Source organism: Aptenodytes patagonicus, chromosome 7 (assembly GCF_965638725.1).
Source record: "Aptenodytes patagonicus chromosome 7, bAptPat1.pri.cur, whole genome shotgun sequence".
Classification (NCBI taxonomy): domain Eukaryota; kingdom Metazoa; phylum Chordata; class Aves; order Sphenisciformes; family Spheniscidae; genus Aptenodytes; species Aptenodytes patagonicus.
In genome coordinates, this window is record NC_134955.1 from 26,969,027 (window position 1) to 26,994,517 (window position 25,491).

At 43.9% G+C, this 25,491-nt stretch overlaps 1 protein-coding gene across 10 annotated transcripts in view; it reads left to right on the forward strand.

Annotated features, from left to right (window-relative positions):
- Positions 1-25,491, forward strand: part of TSPAN18 (tetraspanin 18) — a 127,242-nt gene that overhangs the window by 78,399 nt on the left and 23,352 nt on the right. For 8 of the 10 annotated variants that reach the window (XM_076344413.1, XM_076344423.1, XM_076344420.1 and 5 more), the window contains one exon: positions 20,455-20,542. The gene's annotated coding sequence lies outside the window, so the exon portion shown is untranslated. Of the gene's footprint in view, positions 1-20,454; positions 20,543-23,356; positions 23,376-24,287; positions 24,323-25,491 lie in introns of those variants that run through there. The other 2 variants (XM_076344422.1, XM_076344421.1) reach the window with 2 other exon arrangements.

Genomic DNA, 25,491 nt, shown 5'->3' on the forward strand with positions numbered 1-25,491 from the left:
GTAGTGGAGACATTGTATACATACATTTGGAGTTGGGTTAATTGAATTAAATTTTTTAAATGAGTAAGTGTATCAACCTATCAGAACCGAACCAAACCCACCCTCAAATCACTAATTAGAGGAAAATAATTAGGATTGAATGCTAAATTTAGATTCAACTGTAATTTACAGGAGTGTTTGTTTAAAGAAGAGCCAACAACAGGAATCTTGGCTCTGAGGATCACCAGGAAAAAGCCTCTTTATATATTATGGCCATGTAGCAACCAACTCCCAAAATGAGTTGCTGGAAGTGACATGTCTGATTTATTGCCCACTGCAGCTTTGAGAGTGTTTGCAAGCTGAAGTATCTGTTATGGTTAGGATGCTTATAACAGGGTTTTATTTTATTTTAGAGAGAGAAAGAAAATAAATACTTTTTTGTGGCTTCTGGATGTGGATGACTTCTGTGGTTACTTTTGGTTCTTAAGCAATGCCAGCCTGGGCTGCTCGGTGTCACTTGCGCTTTCCCGACAAAGGGAGCTGAGGCTGGTCAGCGGGAGGAGAGCCCGAGTGCAGTGCCCCAGCGCTTACCCCATTGCAGTGGGACAGCAGAGGGACAGCACTGCAACGGGGCTTTGCCAGAGGCAGACAGGTAGATCTGGCAGGGCAAAAAAATTATACCGTTACCCTGGTGGGAATTTCTGAGTGGGTAGTTAGGATCCATGCTCCCTGTAGCTGTTTCTGGTATATCAGTAGGTCTGCAGCTGGTTTTGGTTCTGCCTCTTAAAAACATGGATGGGTCAGTGCATTGCAGTTGGAAAGTATCTCTCAATGTCCAGTTGGAGTGCTCCGTGGAAGATGCTAAGATCTAGCTAGTTAGTTGTTTTATGTACTATTCACTCCAGTACTATCTTTCATCCTAAGTGCCTAAAACGCTTCCTAACCTGTACACAATGCAATTGCAAGTGGCCTTTTGAGTAGGGACATAAACAAACCCCTGATGCCTTTCACTGAAAAACATTGCTTTCCAGACTAGGAACTTTAATCTGTGTAAAACATTGCATCATCTTGAAGTTAGGGTCACGCAGAAAAGGTGTGTTCTGTTTCATCTGTGTCATGAAGCAGATGTCAGGTTTTGAAATTTTAGGGAGATTCTCTTCTCTTCTGTTGTGGTCCAAAAATATAAACCCTGCTACAGTTTTAAGTAAAGAAACAAATAAAAAAGATATAGATCTCTATCACTACAAGATGCCTTCTCCAAGAACCACCTTGGTTTGGCCTGGTGAAATTTTTAGGTCAATAGCCTAGCAATTAGGTTGCTTGTGTTCCCTGGTGTGAGAACTGGGAAGACCAGGAATGTCAGCCTGAATCTTCTGTGTTCCAGGCTAATGCCCCATCGACCACACCTCTGGCTAGTTAAAACTTTCTTTCTTGTTTTGATTAAAAGTTCCATCCTGGATTCACAGAAATATCACAAAATGCCTGGTTTTGAGTCTTAAAACAAAATGAAGCAACAATTCTCTCTCCCCAAACTGAAAGAAATTCTCAGCTGACAGATTCAGGCTTCATCTGGAAGACGCAACAAACTCTCAGGAGGTCCATGATATTCCATCATGTAGAATGATAGGAAAAAGATGAGTAGTCCCCCCCAACTCAACACCACTAGAAATGCTGTCCAGATAGTTGCATTTGCAGAAGGTTAGAGTTCTATTTTGTGTAGTATCAGAAACTAATCAGCTGTTCATATATCAGTAGTTTATGTATCACCAGCCCTAGGTAAGCATAAGATTTCACTGTGCAAAATCCCACTTGCACACAGTTTGTACTGGAAGACAGTCTCTTTTTAGCTAAATCGAAAAGAAAAGCTGTAAAGGTGAGTTGGGCAGCAGAACTACAAAAAGATGAAGAGATTTGAAGAAGTTACAAAATACGTCTCAGAGCTCATGTTTTGAGTTTCCAGCTAAGCTGTCTTACAAAAAATTTGCAGTTTAAACCTTTTTCTATTGTTTCTGTTTGTGCTGAGGAAAAAGAAAAAAAGCTAGTGAAAGCAAATTCCTTCACATAAGATCTCTCTCCTTATGCCACCTATATTGCCAATACAGGTTTGTGTTTTGCACAGCCCTGGGTAAAATTAACTGGATATCCAGCATAACCAGAGAACATCCTTGCTAGGTTGACTAATAATGAAGAAAAGATGAACTATTCTCCTATAAACTGTCTGTTCACTGTTCTTGGCTGATCCCCTCCTGCTCTCCATTTTAATATCCTTGTCAGCCTGCTGGCAAGATGCTGAAGCAGCACCAGCTATTCAGTTAAAATACAGAGTAGCCAGAAGTTTCAATCAACTCAGATTTTCTCAAACACTTACTGGACATTCATTCCAATTCATATAAAAATACCTAGGCAACTCGTTGCTTGGTGTTTCACCTCATTTTGTAGCTGCTACTTTACAACATTCTGATTTTAAAATGTAATTTTACAAGTGTTACTTTCACTAGCTATATCTTCTCTTTCATTGTGCATTTTTAAATGCCGAGAATATGAGGAGGGTGGAGAGGGGACCAGTGTTGTAACAGGTAATACAGAGTTCTGGTCATTCTTGGTTCTGCTGCTGTTAAATATATTTCCACTGCTTCAAGTGATTTTAAAAAATAGTATGTCATGAGTATTCACAATATATTCAAAAAGCAACCCATTATTTGGGAAGAAATGTTCTGTGTTTGGTCAGATTGACTATAGCGAAAACCTTTGCTGGTCCTATAGCTCTGGGAAAGAATATTCTATTTTCCTTTTCTGAGAAAAGCTGTGTGCATATAGAAAAGTACCTCTGGTAATATCGTGGTTTAATCTCAGTTGGCAACTAAGCACCACGCAGCCGCTCGCTCACTCCCCCCCCACCCGGTGGGATGGGGGAGAGAATTGGAAGAGCACAAGTGAGAAAAAACTCATGGGTTGAGATAAAAAACAGTTTAATAATTGAAATAAAATGATAATAATAATAACACACAAAGCAAGTGATGCACAGTACAATTGCTCACCACCCGCCGACCGATGCCCAGCCAGTCCCCGAGCAGCGGCCCCCCCGGCCAGCTTTCCCCAGTTTATGTACTGAGCATGACGTCACATGGTGTGGAATGTCCCTGTGGCCAGTTTGGGTTAGCTGTCCTGGCCGTGCCCCCTCCCAGCTTCTGGTGCACCTCCAGCCTTCTCAGTAGGTAGAGCATGGGAAACTAAAAAGTCCTTGACTAGTGTAAGCATTACCTAGCAACAACTAAAACATCAGTGTGTTATCAACATTGTTCTCATCCTAAATCCAAAACACTGTACCAGCTACTAGAAAGGGAATTAACTCTATCCCTGCCGAAACCAGGACAGGTAAATCAAACCTGACCAAGAAAAGGGGAGGGTTTTTTCCATATAGACACTTTCATCTTTCACGACGTTGTGGGGTCCCAGGATCCAGCAGCAAGGTGGTGCTTCAACGCAAGACATAGATGTATCTTCAGAAGAGTCTGGGTGGAGTATGAAACCAGAAGAGGAGGGATGTGGTGTGGGGACTGAGTGCCGCAAAAAAAGCAACGCGAGGGTGCCCAGAGCAGGGCCCATCCTGGGAGCTGCATGTGATCCTCTCCTTTGATAAAAGGGCCTGAAAAGGGAATGGCAAAGGGGTTTGTGCGTTAGAAGGATAGCTGGCTCTGTCCCCTTTGCAGACAGCCAGCACACCTCAGATCCAAGCCTTCTGTGCTTCCTATCCCTCGCTTTCCTGAACAGTAACCTCCCCATGCTCCCCCCATAAACTTACAAGGAAAAATGGGGGTCAGAATGGTTTATTGAAAATCTTATTTTGAGTGGAGCTGCATTAATAAGCCCACATGCCTGATAAAAAAAACAACCACCCTCAACATGATGAAAAATAAATCCCACTGAGTCTTCAGCATCCTGCCTGAGACACTAATTCCCCAAGGCAGAAAACAAAGCAAGTAAAAAAAAATTTGTTTTCACATAGCAAAGCCAAAACATGTCCAGTTCTGATTTAAGATGAGTCCTGGGAGACGTCTCTTCTTTAATGTAGCGTGGGGCCAGTATAGGTGAGTTGACAAATACACAAGTTAATTTTTTTTTTTCCCCCTCATCCTTTAGAGGAAGCACCTATTAATTTCAATAGGACTCATGCCTGTGTGCGTTTTGTGACTGGAGCTGCCCCAAAGCGTATGAGGACCAGCGACTGCTAGCACTAGAGTGCAGGGCGGGTTTAGATGTGTGAGTCAGATTTTCCATGAACACAGCTCCTCATCTGGCTCCAGCTGCCAGCACCAGCGGGACTTTGTCCTGCTCCTTTCTCCCTGTCCGGCTGCCTGCGTGGCCTCTCCCCATCACTCCCCTTTTTGTCCCTTCGTGAAGTCCCTGGCAAAGGCTTCAGCATCATAAGGCTTCCACAAATAATATCTGCAACTCATGAGGGAAACAGCACAGTACTACTCTGGTTCCCGGAGGCTTTATAAATACTTTCCCAACTAAAGGCAGTTTATAAATTTACTCAGCTCCAGAATTGCACAAGTTTGATGGCAATTCTTGCTTATGATGTGATAAGAGAGCAGAGAGTGAGACTTTGTGCTAGCAAATGACCCCTGGCTGGAAGCAGTCTGTTAATGCTTTTAAATGAACTGCTGCTGCAGAGCTCAGGGCTCGAGCCAGAAGCACAATAGAAGGTGCATTATTATTACTGTTCTGATTATGGCAGATAATTTTGCTGTTCTCGTTTACAAATTTAATGGTTTGTTAATAATGTCTGATTTGGGAATATAGTATAGTCTATCAACTAGGGGTGGCATAATGACATTAATAAGGGTAATCGAGGTTGTTGCTATAATCTTGTTTGCTCTTTGGTTTGTTAATTGAAAATGACTTATCTTAATATACGATTGAAAAAATTTGTTCCTCTGTGAAGCCTGGGCATCTTGAAGGAAAAAGGGATGTGTCAGTCTCCGCTGTTTATACGTTGTTGCAGTATCTGTACAGCAGTGAGCATACAGAAGTGAACCAGTGTAATACCTGTCAGGTATTGTGTGCCTGTGTTTACATTTTGTATAAATAACAGCATGTGCTGTTACTTACGGCTGCGTGTGTCTCTTGTTGCAAGACTCAGTGCGTAAGTCTGCCTGGGGTACGTGCGATTGATTAGAGAGCCGCTATGGGAGGAAATGGAGATGAGAGACAGACAGGCTGCTGAGTGTTTAACCCTGGAGAAGAAACTTGGCATTTCATCTTCTATCAACGTTTGCCCATAACTACTATTAACATTAATTATGGAGATACTTATGTGAACACCCTGTTAGCCCTAATTAGAGTTAATGGAAGGTACGTGTGGATGTTAACAGGACAAGAGACAACTAAGCTTCCATTTCTAAGGTTAAATATTCAGTAGCTCCCTCTTAGACATCCCCAACATCCTATAATCATGCAGTCAGACTTATGCAAAAGCAGAACAGTTTCTCCTGTTTTCTTTTTCTTCCCCCCCCCGCCATTTATGGCCACCTTACACTATTTTTGCTTAAATTAAAGAGCAAACAACAATGTGGCAGTGACCTCAGTTACCTTTACTAACATAATTATGCTACCTCTCCTCTATTCATAGTGCACCTCAGAATCAGACTTTATTAGCAAACCATTTGCTGTCCCTTTTACTGTCCTTTTAATGAATGCTAGTAGAGTCACTTAAGAGGAGCTGGAAGGACTTGGCTTTGTTCTGAACAGAGACCTTGTGATGAAGAGCTCGGGGTCTAAGCTCTTGAGTAGGTCATGTAATACCCAAGGTCTGTAAAGTTCCTATCACTGTGCTATTGTTTGAAGCTGTAAAGACAAAAAAGACCCTTCCTCTTGCTTGCACTCATTAGCTATCTTTAGTATTTTGAAAACCAGTGTTGCCGAAGAATTGAGGCTGCAAGACTTACAGGTTGTCTCGTTATCCTGCTGTTGTGTATGATAGCACATCCCTGCTGCTAACCTCTGCCCAGCAGGTGAATGTCCTCGTGAGAAGTGTCTTTTCATGACTGACTTGGAAACTTGTTACCCTCCCTGAGAGCCCTGAGCCTGCCTTAGGTGGTGTCACTCACTCCTCAGGGCAGGGTGTGCTTCCTTGTGGTCCATTTCCCTTGCCACAGACATCCATGATGATTTCGGATGCTGTATTGGGCAAAAAGTGCATTATTTTTTTTTCCAAGATGATCTGGTACATAGTTATGGGGTTGCCTGTTCACCTGATCATCTCTTACTACTATGCAAGTACAGCACAGGGCCCCTTTGAGTGCTGCTTAGTTGCAACCTTGTGACTTACAACCTGTAGCTCCCGGGTGCTTGTTGGCTGGAGCCAGGGAAGCGGCGTTACCCCAGCTTTCCAGTTGCAGTGGCTTTCTCCTTTTTCCTGAAGCAATTCCAAGCGTACGAACATCCGTGCTTGGCTCAGGTCTCGCATACACCCGTTTGCAGAAACTGCCCAACAGCCCATTCATTGCTGGCTGAGGTGCCTAACATTCAGACGTGCAGAGCAGCAGGCTGGCGAGGGGACTCAGGGGATGGGACAAAGCGCCTGACCTCTAGGGCTGGATGGGAAGTAGCTTTCTGCTCACATTTACCTGGAGGATGAGCTGGGGGGAGGTTGGTAGGTTTTGATTTAGCCATTTATTAGTTTATTCTCTTGGTGTTTCTGTCTTTTTTTTTCCGATTGTATCATTACAAGTGCCTGTTTTATTTTGTGGTGGTCACAGAATCTGTTCAGCTTTGTAATTAATCCTACTTTCTTGATTTAATATGTAAAGTAATGCTTTCACAGGTCAGATCTACATGGACCTTTTTTCCTTTTTCTTTTTTTTAATTTTTGTTTGTTTGTTTTTGTTCATGGGTGGTGGTGTGGTTTAACCCCGGTCGGCAACTGAGTACCACACAGCTGCTCGCTCACTCCTCCCCCCTCCTCGCCCCCCCCAGTGGGATGGGGGAGAGAATTGGAAGAGTAGAAGTGAGAAAAACTCGTGGGTTGAGACAAAAACAGTTTCATAATTGAAATAAAATAATAATAACAATAATAATAATAATGTAGTAATAATAATAGTACACAAAGCAAGTGATGCACAGTACAATTGCTCACCACCCGCTGACCGATGCCCAGCCAGTCCCCAAGCAGCGGCCCCCCCGGCCAGCTTTCCCCAGTTTATGTACTGAGCATGACGTCACATGGTGTGGAATGTCCCTGTGGCCAGTTTGGGTCAGCTGTCCTGGCCGTGCCCCCTCCCAGCTTCTGGTGCACCTCCAGCCTTCTCAGTCGGTAGAGCATGGGAAGCTGAAAAGTCCTTGACTAGTGTAAGCACTACCTAGCAACAACTAAAACATCGGTGTGTTATCAACGTTGTTCTCATCCTAAATCCAAAACACAGCACTGTACCAGCTACTAGGAAGGAAATTTGACTCTATCCCTGCCGAAACCAGGACAGGTGTGTATTTTTTAATGGCCATGTAAAGCTTAAAGTGACCATATTTAAACTGGTGGGACAAAGAGGCTTTTGATGGTATTTTGCTCTGGGATTTGCAGTAAGCTGTGTTGGTTTGAGAGCTCTTGCTGGACACAGTTTAAAGTGGACAGATGCTAAGAAACCTTGTTCTATGCTATGCAGGGCTGCTAATTTAGATCTTACCTGCATAGTTAAAGTGGCAAAATCCCCTGCTGCAATATGGCTTACTCCAGTTTATGGGAATGAACAAATTTTTCTGGTGTATCTACATTTAGATCTGTTAACAAAAAGGATAGATGCATCATCTTTAAAAAGGAAAAAGCCCCGGCATTATAAAGTTTCTATTAAATTGCTCACTAAGCCTTCAGGTACAGTAGGAAAGAAACCGATGCTGTAAAGGGAATGTGGTCATGACGTATTTTATTTCAGCTAGAAAATGTGGCCTCACTTGGAGCAGAAGCTGCCTCTCTGATGAGGCCATGGTCTGGTTGTGTGGTTGGGAAAATGAAACACAGTCTGAGCGAAGATATTGTCAAACCCACTGTGGTTAAGCACCCTTTGCCCCAGGCGAATTCCCTTGTTTTTATAAGCCACTACAGCTTACAGTTTACAGGCTGTAAAATGGAGGTCTCCAAGCAAAGCTAAGGTAATAACCACAGGTGGTAATTTAGAGCTGCCTTCATGAACTAAATCCTGCATTTTCTGTCCTTAAAATAAACAGAGGATGTGTGAAGTAAATGCCTCCCTATCTTGCCTATGGCTCGTATAAATGTATCATACTTTTTGAAGCAGGTATTCAAAGTCTTCAGCCAAACCCTTGCACATCGATGCCTTAATTAAAATCAGTTTGTTTTGTAGGTTAATTGCTGATACCATATCCGCCAGTGTAGTCATTTTTTCCTGTTAAATGGCTGAATGAGATCTGACATTAAAAAAAATCCTATCCTAAGACGGATTTATTTTTTTTTTAATCTCTAGACCAAACAATAGTCCAGTTGAAGGGACTAATTTCAAAATCACTGAGCCAACAGTAAAGATTTAAGTAGCGACAAAGTCATTATTCTGGGTGTTTGGTATAGGCTTAGCAGTATTACATTGATTTACAGAAATGAATCCCCCCGGTCGGCACTGATAGATTCTGTAGTTATCTGGTCACCTCTGACTTGCCTTATTTACCAGAAGGATGTCCTGGCTATTACCCCAAAATGCTTTGGAGTCACCTAATTCATTTGTAATCTTCCCAGGATAGCAGGGAAAGCAGCAGATAAGAATTAGCTGAGAAACCTGAGTGGTTTCGCCCTGTGATAATGGAAAGATAATGTGTTACATGAGAAGATGTCATCTCACCAAAAAATGAATTTCAGGAGCTGGTATTTCATACAGGATATGTAAAGTGCTTAAATGGGGGCTTGCTTGGCGTTTGCTTTTATTCTTTCATTCATTTTTTTTGACTCACAGATTTGTTTGGATGCTTCTGAGCAAAATCAGATTTGCCAAATGACAACTCATATGCAAAAATCAGATGACAAAAAAGATGAATATGGTATATGATATATGGTGCAGATAACAGTGTCAAGACAGCGCATTGCAGAAGAGAGGGGAAGTTAGGAAATAAAAGATAAAAGACAGCCTCTCAATCAAAATTTGAAGCAGTGGGATTGATGAGGAAGAGAAATACCAGCAAGCCCCTGTTTGGGGGTGGCGGTGGTTCAGTCAGTCAGGGCAAGGTGAACCCATGCTCGTTTCACCAGCTGCAAAACCCTGGGGAAAGCCTGCACGTCTCAGTGTGCTCACCCTTCTGGAGCTCAAGGGAAGCTTGGCTCTGTTTATTAGGTGTGCCCAGCTCCACTGAGTAGCAGCATTTAAATAGCAAAACTGGCGAAGGACAAACTGTGTCAAAGATATTCTGCAGGGTTTTACAGGGTGGGCCAGCGTCATCACCTGCTTTCTGCTTGGCCCATAGGGAGCGTGCAGGCTCAGAGGAGGAGTGCAGCCTATTGAAAAGACAGATTCCTAAACATATCTCTTGCCTCGCGTATTTCTCTGTGCATCTCCTGTGCCTTGTCTTCCATCTCATCAGAGTTGAGCTGTACTCACCTCTAGGGCACCTGGGTGCTAGAAATGATGGACATTTAATATGGGCCCTGGGCAGAATATTAAATAGTGTCAATAAATAGAAACAGAAATATTGGAAGGCCAATTTACATGAGTGCACCCTGTGTTCAGATTAATATGCTTCATCCAAAAGATGTAAGAACAAACCTGTTCTACAAGGCTGCAAATAGGCGATCCCTTATCGGGGGAAGTTTTGCGCTGCAGCTTTTCCATTTTGAATATCAGCTAATTGGAAGAGCTACTTCTGAGGGAGCCGCTGTACACCCTGCGTTTTCTAAAAGCATCCCCACATCCACCCCCCAGACTTTATTAGCAGCCAGGGCAGCGAGGATACTGATCCTTGATCCCAAATGCCCTGAAGACTCTCATGCCTCTTCTGACCTCCTGGAAGAGCTAGTTCACACTGTTGTCAATGGGAACAGTGGGCAGTGTGGTGTGTGGGCTGCTGTGGTGCTCACCCTTGCTGCTGGCATGGAATGAAGTGTAAGAGGTCCATGACATCTGGTGTACGCATGGCCCTCTTGCAAGGGTTACATGAAGCAACCATCAGCCATCTCCCCTTGACGTCACTGAAGAAGCTCGTATGTTCCTCCAGTGTGCACTAAGGCTAAAGGGAAGAGGAAGATGCAAGCCGTGAGTGAGGGCAAGGTGTGTTTTCAGATCTTTCGGCAATCAACAGGTTGCTTTTGCCCTTCACCTCTGCAAATCCTGTGCTGGACCCTTCCTTAGCCACAGGCTAGGTGCTGGGAACAGAGCTGGTGCAAGAGTAAGATGACAGTGGCTCCAAACAGAAGGTGAAGTTTCAAAATACGTTGGGTTGGCAATAGCTCTCAGCTCCGAACGAGAATGCTCTTTCCCTCCAACACACAAACGCCTGTAGTGCAACCTCCGTTTTGTCCGGGAACCCTGGGGCACTGGCAACACTGGTCAATGAGGAGCCTCAACTTTGTCATGGACAGTGGCTGCTTTCAAGATGAAATTGTTTGCTGTGTCTCTCTTCCTTTCAATAGGTTGTTGACTTGGGATTCTCCTAGTGGAGAGGTGACAGTGTGAACCTGCAGAAGAATCTTGCAGGGGGTGTCTGTGTGAGGGCTGCAGGAGAGTGTTTTTGGAGACATCAGCTCTAGATGGATACTTTCACAGTTTTGAGCACATCATTGCAGGGAACGCGGCAAAGGTGGAGTACAAGCCATCTGATCTTTTTCTGTCCAGTTGCCATGAGCTCAGAGCTGTGCGGTTCATATGAAGGACCCCACCTGGGGTTTTGTACCTGAACATTTTTAAATATACTGGCAGTCACTCAAAATGCTTGTTTTGATCTAAAAATGACTGTATTTTGAATACTGTCTTTCTAGGCACTTCTTTTCTCCACTGCTTTCAGTACAGGCAGCCTGGCACTCTTATAGGATACTGAATTAAATCTCCCAGACTCCATGAGTGGCAGATAAGTGTTTCTGTTAATTATATTGGGGGGGGGATGACAGACACCAACTTGAAATGACTTGTCAGGGTCTGTGAGTTTCTGTGAGAGATGTTAGCAGAACTGGAGCTATAAAGTGGTCTGAGCACTAGACAGTGGACCACAGAAGTTGCCCAGGACACTTGCTGGGTATCCTGGAGCAAAGCCATGTCAGCTTTATAACAGACACTGAGCTTCATAAAGGGCTTTCAGACTGTAATGTGGAAAGCAATCTAAGGCTTAAGTGGTATTAATGTTCTGATGCAAGGTGGTTTGTGTATCATCAGACATGCAGAATGGTGACCACAAATCTTGTTTTGAAATTTGCCATGCAATTTATCGTCAAATGTGTTTGCGCAGCAAGAGTCCACAATATTTTCAGAAAGATTCTTCTCCCCATGCTGGCAGCAGTGATGGGAGAAGAGGCTGTTAAATGCTGTGTCACTCAAGACAACTTTTCTTGTCCTTGACGCAGAGCTCAGAGCAACTCTGTAGCCAAACTGGGAGAATGCCCCAAAAGGGCTGTCTCTCCATGCTGGGAATGGCATGAACATCCTGTTGTCCCCTGTGTGTCTCAGCCTAAACATGGGCTGCTTTGGCTGTTTGCCCTGCAAACCTGGTTTTGATACTTTAAAAAAATACAGTGTTTTTTTAGCTGAAAGGCAGCATTGCTTTCAAATTTCACACTGATCAAGAAAAGAGACATGGTGAAGGTATAGTGAACTTTAGCTACTGAAAACTGGTGTGATTTTGCAGTCAGAATTCAGCCCAGTCCTGACTGACATGGAGGTTAGCCTGTGGAGTCCTGCCCCTCACAGGAGATCGGGTTTTATCAATATGTTCTGTTTGTTGTCCTCCCTAAAAAGCTTCCCCAGTCTTTGCAAAAATAGGAATTGCCAGATCGGGTCAGACTCTGTTCTTGCTCCTTCCGGGTGTGAAGAGCAAGGCGCTCAGCGGCCCAGCTACAAATTGGTTTTTGTACCGTTTTAAGGCCATGCGAGCTGCCTTGTGGTTGGTGTTTCAGATCATGCCTTCATCATTCACTGGTACATTTGGAATTATTCAGCCCCCCTGATCTGAATTAGAAGAAGTTTTGTGTCATCAGTTTCCAACTCTTGACTTCTAGCAGGTACAATATCAGTGAAGACTGTAAAAGTAAAAGAAAATTCATCACCATCCTGAGTATTTCCATGGTTAAATTTGCTGTTTCAGTTTTGAAAAAGTCATTATGATACCCTCTCAGTGCATGCCAGTTCTTACGTTTATCTATGATTGATGGTGCTTCACATTTTGCCCCAGGCTATTCCCAGTCTGCTTGCAAGTGATGCTGGTAGTGAAGTTTCCACTGCTGCCATTATGTGTTATTTAGATTACAATAGAGCTAAAAACGTTCTGGCCCTGAACCCCTTCACAACAAGAGATACAATCCTTTCCCCCCAAAGCTCACAAACCTTAAAACAAAGCCTGCCTGGGGAGACTCTTTGGCACTGTATTAAATATCCTTGCTGAGAAATGGTTTCTTACAATTATGGCCTTCCTAATAGGCACCGTGGGTAGTATCAACACAAAGCTATCTGTATTACATGGTTTGACCTGCTTTAACCCCAGCCAGTCTCCTGGAGGTGTAGAAAATATCTGTTCCATACAAAGGTCTTGTCTTTCAGGCAAAGCAGAAGCAGTTTGTTTAGAGTGCTAGCTTTCTAAGAGGAGACGTTATACTTTTTGTGGGTGGAATTCACCTCACTGAGGCTATCTGAAAGGCTGTGCATCCATGTCATCATCACGTAAGCTGCTGTCTTTGTGTGCAAAAATGAATTGCTCCCCAAGTCTCTCTGCTTAAGACTGCTGCAGATGTGCTATGCTTAGGGAATAAGGATATTTTGGGAAAGTATGTATATTGTTCACAGTGTTATCGTCATTAAAGGGAAAAAAGGTATGCTCTTTTAACTTTTAGCCAATATATTGACCCAGATTCAAACCTTAATGAAGACTAGAGCCCCGATTTTGCTAGGTTTTTACATCCTTAAAAATTCTTTTTTTTTCCTTTCTCCTCTGAAGAAGTTTTAAGTCAGTCAGCAATATAAGTGGGATTTGGATCAACCTCTGAGCAGTTAAGCGGTAAGGAGATTTCCGTAAGGTTACTCAGTTCCCCTCCCCACATGTGGAAGGATGAGATTATTGTGGGGAAAGTGTTACAGATGGTGATGGAAATGAGTTCCCCCGTATTCTCACCTCAGAAAAGTAAAGCTATGGCCTCCTCAAGACTCCAACATACGTACCCCTTATTGCCTAGTTTTTCTGCAGTGGGAAGCGGATGCCTCTGACCCCAAAAGCCCCCTGAGTGGGGCGTGGAGAGATGGCTGGAGGCTGCGTGACCCCATGCCGTGCTCTGAGCAGGACCGTGGCGGGTGCAGCAGGGCGGCCGCACGGCGCAGGCACCGCGCTCTCACCTCATTCACGAGAGCTGCAGCGCGGGGCTGGCTGTGTCGCTTCATAAACACGGTCGAGGCATCAGCGGAGGAGGATTAATTAGGCACCTTTTATTTCTTAGTTCCTGGAAGTGGTGAAGTGTGCTCGCCTGGCCTCGATGGCGGCCATGCTCCCCGTGACTGATGCTGGGAGAGGTGGATGTGTTGCTATGGTGCTGGGAGGTGTCTCCAAACCCCACCGCTCCGGCAGCTGAGTCGGCTCCCATCAGCATGTCCTAATTGCGGCTGTGCAGCAACAAAACAAATACTCAGATATTTCCATAAAGGCTATAATCAAAGGAGCATCCCTTGCTTTTTAATATGTGCTGAATGGGTTCATTTGTAAGCTTATTACGACTTCAGAGAGAGAAGCTATTAGGGTGATCATTAGCTGCCTGTGCGAATAGCAAGGAAAACCATGGCACGTTCCAGAATACCCCCCTTTTTAATGTCTGCATTTTCAGATGCATTAACAATAACCAGCCATGCTGTCTTTCATGTTTCCCTTGCCATGAGTAAGGACAAAAGAGAAAGGAGAAGGGGGACAGTGAACTGCGCGCTTTCAAAATAAGTTCAGATGGAGAGAAAAATGAGGTGTTAAGAGAGCAGCAAATTCACTAGGATGACATTGTGTGTCTTGATGCAGTATCTGTTATGCACTGGGAAAGCAAAAGCAGCTGGGAGCCAGCCTCCGAGTCTTGGCTCATATCTCACTTAGTCCCTCTACTCCTGTCATCTACATATGAATTGTGCTGAGGGTCTTTTGTCTGCCTGGAACCTGATCATTGCTGGAGCACTTAGATTATACATCTTTTGAAGGAAGAGAGAACATTTAGAAACACGTATGCCAAGATTATGGGATTTATTAACTCTCGTTTATTTTTCTGCAGAACATCTGAAGCTCTGTTGTGGGCTGTGGCCACGGTTCTCTCTCTGCTCCTTCTTACTCTTTCTTAATCAGAAATCAGAAATATCTGTAGCAAAAGATGTTGGACTGTTGGGTGTTCAAACCTTAATTAGGACAGGTGTGGTGGAGATCAGTCACATTTACCTTTCAAACCACGTTAGCTGCAGTTTTATGTCTTAGAGTAAGTTAAATGTGCTGATTACAGTGAAACTCAGTTTAGATTTGCACATGGAATATATATGAGATGTGTATCAGTGTGGCTATAAGCAGGGTAACTTAGACTTCATGTTTGCCTCTCTTCCCTAGGTTGTTTCTCATGACCTTTGCTGCATTCAAGTTTTCCTGTACCACACCTATGGCTTGTGAAATGTATTTATTTCCTAAATAAATAAATAACTCTGAATTGTGAGCTCTGTGGGATAAAGAATTTCCTATTGTGATTAGAATCCATGGCACTTCAGGATGCATTATTATTATTCTTGTTAAAAACATTTAAAAGGTGACCAGAATCAGATAAATAATGCCACTTCTCAGATTTCCAGCAATATTATATTCTGGTTTATTTAGTGTTACTGAGATCCCTCTTTTAAGTTCTGCTTTTCTTACAGGATGTTTTTCCTAACCTTTGCTTTTCTAGACTGACTAAACCTGCCTAAACTGACTGTTTTGTTTTTGCATCTGTGTAGGCAGTTACCTTGAAGAAAGAGAGTTTGTTTTTCATTTTTATGTAAAACAGTTAATGCATTCCAAGTTCTGTTTGGGATTTCTTTCTTAAAAGCAATTAAGATTATTAGTCCCCCAATTAAATGGTGTTAAACGGTGGGTTTCTTTTTCCCCACCTCCACTTTATGAAAAAGCACTGAGAACAACAAAAAAAAGAAGTTAACCTACCGATCTGGAGCTCCGTTCTGCATTAAAAGAGAAGATAACAGCAGGGGTTTCAAATTCCCTTGCCCATGGGCCCTTGCTTGTGCCTCTGCCCAGCCGGTCTGGGGCTGCTTTTCCTTGCTAAGGAGAGATCATCATCATCATCTTTTTGATAGGACAAGGCCCTGTAGCTCAGAGTAATCCGTTTTGATTGCTTCCTTACTTTAATATCAATCATTTTCCTCCTCTGCGTTGTTTCCCTGAAGCCTGTAAAGTATCAGGAAACTTCTTAAAATACTGGAAATCACAGTCTGAGAAGGACAACGTTGCCACAGCAACTGCCCAGTGTTTCTGAGATGTATTCCTGCATCTTTCACAACAATCATGAATGCCACAAACTGCTGAGGCATTTGCTGCAAACAAAGCCAAGCTATAGCAAAAGAGACTAGAAAAGAGCACCGAGGAGTCGGTTGTTGTAAAGGTGAGATGTGTCAGGCTCAGGGAAAAAGTGGTAGGCGTTTACACTTCATGTTAAATGCCCTAAGCATCTGGAATGCCATGCAAGCGTATGGAGTGTTTCAACACTTGACAGTATCTGACATGACAGTGAATAATGTCACTTGGCTTGTGATGCAACTCCGTGATCCACTGGGGAGGGTGACATTTATTCCATCCTGAAGGGAAATATTTTCAGACATAGGAGGCCAAAGTTAGCCGCCTCCCCTTTGGTATGTTAAATAGACTTCTTTCTGGGACAGAAGATGCCTGTCAAAGAGTGTAACTTGTCAGCCAGAAGTGATCAACTTTTTCATGGGTTTGGGTCTGGTCTCGCTATGGACTGGTGAACAGAGGGCTGTACTGTGGGTCAGGAGATCTAGCACATCCATTCCCCTTTTAGCCTTGGTTTTCTTATCTGCTAAACAGAATTAATATTGTTACATTATCAGTGCATATAATCTTTGGGTCATCTATTTAGAAAGACAGACAATCAGTACCATATGGTTCCATTGTACTGTGGTTAATACAAGGGAAAATACACCTGTGAGCTATCTGAGGACTTTTTTTTAAGGAACAGAACTTAAAAGAGTTGCAGGCTATATCAGATGTGTTGGTTCTGTATGCAGTGTCTTCTTTTCTGAGATGGCTGATGTCTGTGTGTGAAAAGCTGTATGAAAGAGCCAGACATGATTACCTATTGAACTTCGCTTGGGAAGGGGCCAAAGTGAGCAGTTTGTGTTTCGAACAGTGGTGTGTGCACATTTGCACTAGTTGAAATGGAGTGGTTTGTGGCCTGATGCTATACTGGCACTTCAGTCACGTACCCTAGCACTTTTCCAAACGTTATAACATTTGGGAGAATAGGTTCTGCTCTGGGACTTCTGAATTTCCATTTTGAATGTCTGTACATGTGGGAGACTTTACCTCATGTATTCTATGCAGACATTGTGCAAAGTTGCAAATAAAAAACATAGATGGTAAGTGTTGTATTACTGCTTTTGTTGCAAAGCTGGTGTTATTTATATGAAGCTTTAAGAGGTTCAGTCCAACTGTCTTTTTCCTCCTGAGTGTGACTGATGTGCTCTTATGCACAGCCTTTTGGTGGCAGAAATGTGTCTTTGTTAAAAGCAGACAGACAAGAGTCAGGAAGGGATGTGGCCCAGTTGTCCCAAATGCTCTGCTAGGGTAGGAAGCTTAGGGTAGTTTTAGCAGCAGCAGCTCAGATTCATTTAAACACCAACCCAAGCCTCATGTGATTTTAGTGTTATAAAAGTCAATCAGGTTATTGTTTTAAGGTATAAGATGCCCCTAAGGGCTTCGCTCACTCAACTGTACTGAGGAATTAAATGCTCTCAGGCAGCGCAACAACCTCATTCACTCCAGTGTTGCAAGGCAAGGCAGTCATCGCTGGTAAATGGGGCCATATTATAGTGACATTAGCATTTTAATGCAACTAAAGAGGAGGTAGATTGACTGTAATTTAGTATCTAGTTGCATGGCCTTGTGCAGGTCCCCTCATCGCTGCTCCACAGGGGCCGATTATAGTTACACAGTGCACTTTGGAATCTAATTGGATTTACATGCAGTAATGTAGTCGTGTCACAGCAATGACTATGCAAGTACTATGAAATTCCAGTGCAATTAGTTATTTATGTAGGAGCAATAGTTACAGGATAATGCATAGGGCCGACAGCTTGTGCCAAGCTCCAGTTCAGGAGCAGCAAATGTTTCACTTTTTTCTGAAGCCATTGCAAGGGAATGATATTAATCTGATCCTGCTTCCACAGAGATGTTTCTCCTCACCCTTCACCATAAAAGCACTGACCTGTTGCAGAGATGCAGCAGGACATGACTTCTGTCTTCAGCTTCTCCTTTGGCTGAACATATGGGCTGGCATGTGTTTCGGTTTCTCTAGATCCTGCAAATGTGGTGAGCAAAGGGGACTGGCAGCAGCTAGAGGCACTTGTGAAGCAGGACACCTGTAAGCCATTCATCTGGTGGCCTTCCTGCACTAGTTAACATGCAGGAGACTGGATTTCTCCCAAAGGCAGGCCTTGCTTCTCCATCTTGCACCCTCCATTCATTTATTGTTCCACTTGCTACTTACTGACTATATCAGCCTCTTTTTGCCCCCTCCCTCTTTGCTCTGGCTCTCCAACTGTCTTGCTTGCATGAGACCAGCAGGAGTCATGAGTTTAGCTGCTTTTCCTTCATCAAAGTCTGCTCCTCACAAAGAGCTGCTCTAAAAGCAGCGAACGTGAAGAGAAGCCAATGCTCAGCTAGGAGACTTGATGCGGTGGCTGTGCGATGAGCGAGGAGGCAGGACAACATGCCAAACACAGCTGCTCAGCCAGCTGAGGCAGCACGGCTTGCACACGCGCAGCCCCAAGGAAGGAGGCTTGGCCTCGGCCGTTACTCCAGCTTCCACTGTGTTTCCCCAGCGACTGTAATTAAAGGCATCAGCTTGCTCGAGTCACAATTAGGCATGGTGGTTTTGCGCTTTCTGCAATTCTCCCTAATGACAAAATCGTAGCTATTAACCAAGGAGAGTCTGTTTGGCAGGGACTTCCTCCCCTTTAGGGCCATAGAGTAAGATGGAGTATTGCTATTGTTTGGCACCAAATGCACTTTTTCATCCCTTCTGACACAGCACCTGCTGGTACCTACTGAAGCATTTAAGCTCTTCCTCTCTGTGGTGCTGTAATTTCTTTAAAATATTGTGACTTAAGAGGAATAAAAAAATAAAATTCCTCTCCCGCGCAGACCTTTGAGGGCTTGTAGGGATGTAATTATATGCACACGCAGTAGGAGCAGGAATCCTATCATTCTGGTTATTTTCTTAATGATAGGTTTATATAGCACAGTGTCATCTCTGCTTTAAAGTTAGAACCATCTTCTCCTGGCAGCAGCTATCCCAGGATAGTGGCGTCACAGGATAGGACAGCTGAAGAAATTGTCTCTCAGTTGCACATGCAAAACACAGGATGAAGTATCCCCACACACAAAAAGATAAAAAGGTGAGGGTGGGCACTGGGCTCTGACTGTCAAAAAGGGGCTCTCTGCTGTGGGGCAGTGACACTGTCTCTTGTCCTAGCTGTAGACTCTCCAAGCCACTCTCCGGAGGTCCCTGAGCCTGCTGCAACCGTCTCCCAGCCGGTCATGTAGCACCTTCTGAACTTCCACACTGGTGGTAAAGCTGTACTGATCCGGGGCAGCCTTCATACATGGCATTGTAAAGTGGGGCAATTTAGCTGCTGCTCAGCAGATGCCTTCAGTACTTTGCAGCAGAGCTGGGTCGATTGGCTATAGATGTTTGTCCCCTCAGATTTCAAAAGGGAAGCCATCCCTGCTCATCATTCGGAGATGTAGGTTCACAGTGACAGAGGAAGGACATTAAATGTGAGGGATTAATGCAAAACAAGAAGTCTATGAATATTCATTATATGTTTTATATTGTAATAGTTTCAGCCACCTTGAAACTCTTTGTTTGTTTCCTGCCAACAACAAACAATAGACTTTTACTCACAGAAGTCTTAATGGGAGGTAATTTTCAAAGGCACGTTCACAAGTGTTTGTGGGAAACAGATGTTAAATGCACCCCCTCCAGAAATCATGATGAAATGCTGGCAGTGAGCAGCAATAGACCCAGGTGACTTATCTGATGCCTCACAGGGAAGCGGTGGCTTCAGCAAAGCTGCGAGTATTCCAAAGCGATTTGCGAAGGATGAGTGAGTGAGTTACAGTGCCGAGCAACCTGATGTGAATATTGGACCCTTATGGCATGGGGCGCTGTTTGAATAGTTAAAGGCTGCCCCTTCCCCACAGGTCCTGCAGTGTGGGGTTGGGGCTTGTCGGACGGGTGGAAAAAACAATCTAGGAAAGCGTGCCCTGAGAAAGCAACAGTCAAATAAGCATGCTTTGCATGTTTGTAGTCTCACCTCACCTTTGCCTGGCCAAAGACTGTCATTAACATTGTGCAGGCAGAAATGAAAATTTCCTGATAAAATTGTAACTGTTAGCTCAAGGGCAGTGGCTGTCTGCACCCAGGTCCCTCCGCCTCCACTGGTTTATCTAGGCCTTTGGGCGGGCAGTGCAGTGGCTTCACCGTTCCTCTCTGTTGCTGCTTCCCAGGCAGTGACAATGAGGCAGAGGGAGAGGAAATAGTTTGCTCAACTTGGCGTGAGAGCTGGCTGGAAGAATGAGGACTAGCGCCCAGCGTCTCAGGCCGTTGCTCTTAATGGCTGGGCTGGGCTTCCCAAAGATGCATTCCATCTCCATTCCTCTGCCTTTTCCATTTTCCCAGTAAATGGGCTGTAAAGTCACAGCAGATTAAAGTTTGTCTAAACCTCCTATAAAATATTGAAGGTGCAGCTGGTATTAATCTAGTCCTGTTGTGGTATGAGGTGCATGTGTAATGGGACTATAGATTTACATGTGGTCTGTGGGCATTTAAAACACCCCAAAGGTTGTTAAAGAGATTCTGAGGAATTGGATCCCTCACTGGGTATTAAAAGCTCTTCATTAGTGCTAATGTACACTAAATTAAGGTGGCAATTAGACTGAGCATATTCATCAGGATGGTATGTTTTAATAAATTGTGTATTTAACATGATTGCATTTTATTGACTTCTGCAGTAATTGCATATTTTTCTCTTACAGGACAAGCTTGGCTAGAAGGAGATACATGGGACACACAGACAATTAAAGACTAGAATAGACACTGCTTCAAGTCCCAAGATTTGTGAAGGTGAGTCTTGTTTACGGCTCGCTCTTTCTGCTTGCCAGATGCTTTCACTGTATCTCTGTCAAGGCTGGTTAGGTGTAGCTATGGTGTGCAGCAGGGGGATAAGAAATACACAGCTCATCTGCCATCGTATCACCTGCGAGGTGTACTGCAGCAAGTCATCCCCCTTCAGTCTCCGAATTAAACTGTCCCTATATCTGTTTTATTTAGAGGAGCAGACTGTGTGGAAATAATACTATCTAGAGGAGCAGACTGTGTGGAAATAATACTCTGAGAGGGTTTTCTGCAAGGCACCACCTGTTAGACGTGTTCTCTTAGCAGACCCCACCACTTTGGTTTGAAAGAGTTGGGTACTGCTTGCAGATGGTGAACACAGAAATTCTCCTGGTAGAGGGGTACTCCATGAAGGAAGGCAAGCATGCTGAGCCAAGTCTCCATACCTGCAAGCAAAGGGTGGGCTGCCATGGTGCTGGGGAGAGGATGCAATGGAGCGATGCCAGGTTGTGATGGTCCTCCACCACTGGTGCAGCTTAGAGCTTCAGGGACATTTCTAGTGACATCTCAGCTGGGACAGCCTCTAGAAATTGATGCACTGACTTGGAAGAGAATCTGGTCCGCATTTTCTAATTCCTTTAAGGGCTGTCTGGCAGTGGTTCTGGAGAGCTTCAAACATGTCTTCTGCTTTTACTTGGTTGCATTGTGCATGAATATGAAAGTAGGTGTGAGTTAGCACCATTTTCTCTTCAAGCCATCGGCTAATATTTTGTAGGAGGTACTGTGGAACTGGTTCTTAGGTTTTAAAGGAAGCAATGGATCAGTTCAGCAGACAAGGTCTTCGTGCATGTTGACAGCAGATATTTATGTGAAAAGAAGATATACGTGGACAATGTGGTAGAAGAGAAGTGACTGAAAAAGTGGTTTGCGTGAGGGTTGGACAAGGTGACCTCTAAACATCTCTTCCAGTCTTGGTTATTCTGTGATTTCTATCAAGTATTCAAGGAAAATGGTTCACTCACTTGTTTTCAGTAGAGGGTAGGAGTGGTATGATATGGAAGATGCAAGGATTGAGACTGGTGAAGATAAGGTGGTCCTGAGAGTTCTGATAGACTGGCACATCTGAGGGATGCTCTTGTTCCTTTTGCCACAAGGTAACTTGGACACACCTTGGACAGCTGTTTTGAAAAATCTTTTCACAAGGAGGGTGGTCAAACATTGGAAGAGGTGCCCAGGGAGACTGGGGGATCTCAGTCCTTGGAGGTATTCAAAACTTAACTAATGTGACCCTGAGCAACCTGCTCTAACTTTGAAGTTGGATCAAACTTTGGAATTGGCTCAGGTTGGAGGCAGTGGGTGTTTGTACTCAATGACATCCAGAGGTCCTGTCCAACCTAAGTTTTTCAGTGATTCAGTCTCCAAGGCAAAGGTAAAGGAGCAATTGAAGTGAAACTGTGGGTTTCAATCCAGTGTGAAAGGGATATGGAGGTAGAGGGAAATGTCAGTGGTAGCAAATAGAAACTTGGAAGCAGTTTTTGGGGGTGTGGTTGAGCAGCTGCCTTTAGATATGTGAAGTTCAAGGTAGCTGCAAGGCGTGCAAAAGCAAATGTCAGAAGGAAGGAAATAAATGGTAGCTGGAGAACAAAAAAATGCATTGCCCTGAAAAACTAGACTTTATTCCTAACTGATTACAGCAGCTGGAGTATGTTTCCTAGCCACACTGCTGGGGATTTTTAGCTTCCCCATCACTTTGCAAGATAAAATTCATATTAGGGGGGGAGAAATGTAGAATAATGTGCCTAAAAAAAAGCTGAACATTTATAGCTACATTTCAGACAAAAACAAATGCATCTCATGTCTCACAGGTCTGAGATGGGACAAGCCAGGGAAAGCATCTGTCAGCCGCTGTCTTTTGCAGTTCTGACTGTTAATGTTTGCTTAGTATTTAATGTCTCCTGCAGAGGAGAACTTAATCTGTCACAAATTTGGGGCCTGGAGGAAGGGAAGGAAGATACTTTTAAATGGTAGATTAAGACATACACGTTCAGTTTTTATCGCACTTGCATCAGTGTGTAGTAGGAGTAACTTACAAAATTTGCCTTTTGTGTGTATGGCTTAAAAAGAAAAGTGGAAGGAAAAAGCAGCTTTGTGGGTCAGGATTGTTTTTTCATGTCAGTTATTTTCTCCATGCAGCCTGTCATCAGGGACTTCAGGTACCTTCAGCTAATTAGTAAGGCAGCAGTTGGCACAAATGGTTTCATAATTACATTACTTGTAAATAACATTATTTGCATTTTGCTTGCATTGTTTGTAAATAGCATTAGTTATGTACTCTTCAAAGTCTAGAGCACTACTGCATATATGAACTAGATGGTAATATATTTCATATACGCTGGAGTGCTTGAGCTCTGACATGAAATGGTTTTAAGTGCTATGTAAGAGGTCAGATCATGCTTTTGGTTGATTTGCCCTGTTTTAATCAGTGCATTCACAGGATCCAAATGGTGCTCTTGCAAGCACTGTTCAGGAATCTGGGTACCCAGCAGAAACTGGAAAGTGTGTGTTATGCTGGTGCGTGCGGGTCTCTCCAAGCTCTAAGTTCCAGCACTGAAACAGTTGCTCAGAGCTCCTGTTTCTCAGATCAGGTCAGTGGGTTGGCATTTTTTGGAAGTTTGCATTGAGCTCTTATGATGTGGAAACTCTGACATGCTCTGTTCTTGGCTTTGCCAGCCCAGACCTCGCACTGTTGCCACTGACGTCCATTTGCACATCCTGAGTTGAAGGACTTTGGGATTTGTAAACCCCACTGGGTGTGTTCCTGGCTTGAAGCACAGCACAACTGGTAGGGCTGTGCTTAGTTGTTGCTTTGCTGTGTGAAGTGTGGTGGGTTTAGAAATTACAAATCTGAGCCTAGCACGACCGCTGGGGACAATTTCTTGCCCAGGCAAACAAGGGAGTCCTCACTTGTCAAAGCTGAATGTGCACGTGTTCATGCTGCTCCCAGGTTACTGTGACTGTGTGGCCCTGCCAGTGAAGTTTTCAGGACCTGATTGCTCAATGGGTTTAGAGTCTCCCTTCCCTGCTCATGCCTAGAAAACATTTTAACATACTGCGTGGATGCACGGGCAGGAGCAATGCAAGGAATCGTAGCTTAGGTTTGTCTTTGGAAAGAAAAGGAGGCCTGTACTCAGCTCATGTAAATCAGAGTGGTTCCAAGGGAGCCTGCTTGTCTTGCAGAGGAAGCAGACCCAGACATGGAAAGTAAAGTAAGGCGGGAACATGATTTATCAACTCTACAAAGCAGCAAGACAGCGTTAGACTCAGGAGCTGCTGCTTCTAGGACCATAGGCAATGTTTTTCATGTGGGTGCCTCTGCAGTGAGATGAGTGTGAATGATGTGAAGTGGCACAACGCAGCTAAACTTGTTTGCTTTTTATTCCTTTTTTGCCTAAGGCTACTGTGATATGAATTATGTGGGTGGGTGCTCAAGGCAGCAGGACTTGGAAGTTTCTCAGATAACTTTCATACTTTGGCTAATATACTGAGATTTAGCCTTCCTTTGTTTCATTGGAGTATAACTTTCGTTTGGTGATGGGAACATCTGGGTGCCACTAATTGTGGGGCTCTTGAAGTTCCAGTATCCTATCGATTTGTCTGTATTTTCATATCCCTCTCTACTATAGTGTCCAAGCTCATCGGTTAGTGGAGCTGAAGGTTCACCTTTCCCATGAACCTGAAGAATTCCCTCCCCAGCTCCTTACTCTTCGGACTTCAAGATCTCCTTTCTCTGTAAGATTTGCAGACATGGCTTTAAACACTGTCAGGAAGCTGTGGGCATCTCCTCCAGGCCCACGTCAGAGCTCTGTGCCCCACTCCATCTCCTGCAGTCATGGTCTTGGCTTTGAGTCTCTCTTTTGCAGAACAGTTGTGTGTCAGAGGTGTAAGAAAATAAACTTTGTAAAGAAAAATATTGCCCTCGTTCTCAGGTTCAGATTCAGGCTTGTGTTTCTCCAGAAGCGAGGTGGACTGTAAGACTGGCTTTGTGGATCTTCTTGGGATTCCTATAGCAAAGGGGATTCCCTGGGCAGTACCCAGCCACCAGAGGCATGCTGCTGTCCTGCCTCAGGCATGTGAAGATGCAGAAGGAAAGCAGCTGCATGTCCACATGAGCTTCTGCGTTGCACCATTTGTGTGTCTGCCTGTTTTGCCACTAGGAAGGAACTGATCTGATTTTTAAACCAAATCAAAGAAGTGCAGCAAACACACACTGTATGATAAAAATCTGGCTCTTGCCTCAGGCAGCCCCTTGCTGTGGGAGCTCTTCCTGCCGTGGGTTTTCTCAGCTCTTCGGCTAAAGCACAGCAGTTCCCGTGGTCACAGAGGGAAGTACCCCGCGAAGCTCTACAGCACTCCCAAGTTTTGTGGATTAACAAAAACAATGAAGAAGTAAAAGGAAGAGTTTTATTTCTGGCCTGGTGAAAACCTTGGATAATTTCTGTTTTTTTCTTTTAAGTGAATTGAATGTACTTTGCTAACATAGCGTATCCTTGCATGCAGGTCTATTTAGGGAATGGCATTTGCAGTGGAGAAAGGGAAAGAGGTGGGTTAAGAAGCATATGGGCTTCGGGAAGGCTTCTCTAGGGAGCTAAGCAAACTTGTGCCTCTGTGTTTGCATATGTATGCATCCATCTGTGCACGGTGCCATGACTGCATTATCTTCTGTTTCAGTGAAAGTTTTACTATTTTATGTATTTATTTGTCTGTCCCTCTAGGGTACTTGGTAATATAATTGGATATTGGGAGACACAGTCACTTCGTTAAACAGCAAGCAGAACCTTTCTTTTAATGTAGCCTCACCTGGTCAGGATTTATAGCTGCTCTTCCAACAGAAGTACTGTCCTAAGCAGTTTGTTGTCTAATTCAGACATGGAGTTTCAAAACTGGTTAAGATTCCTTAA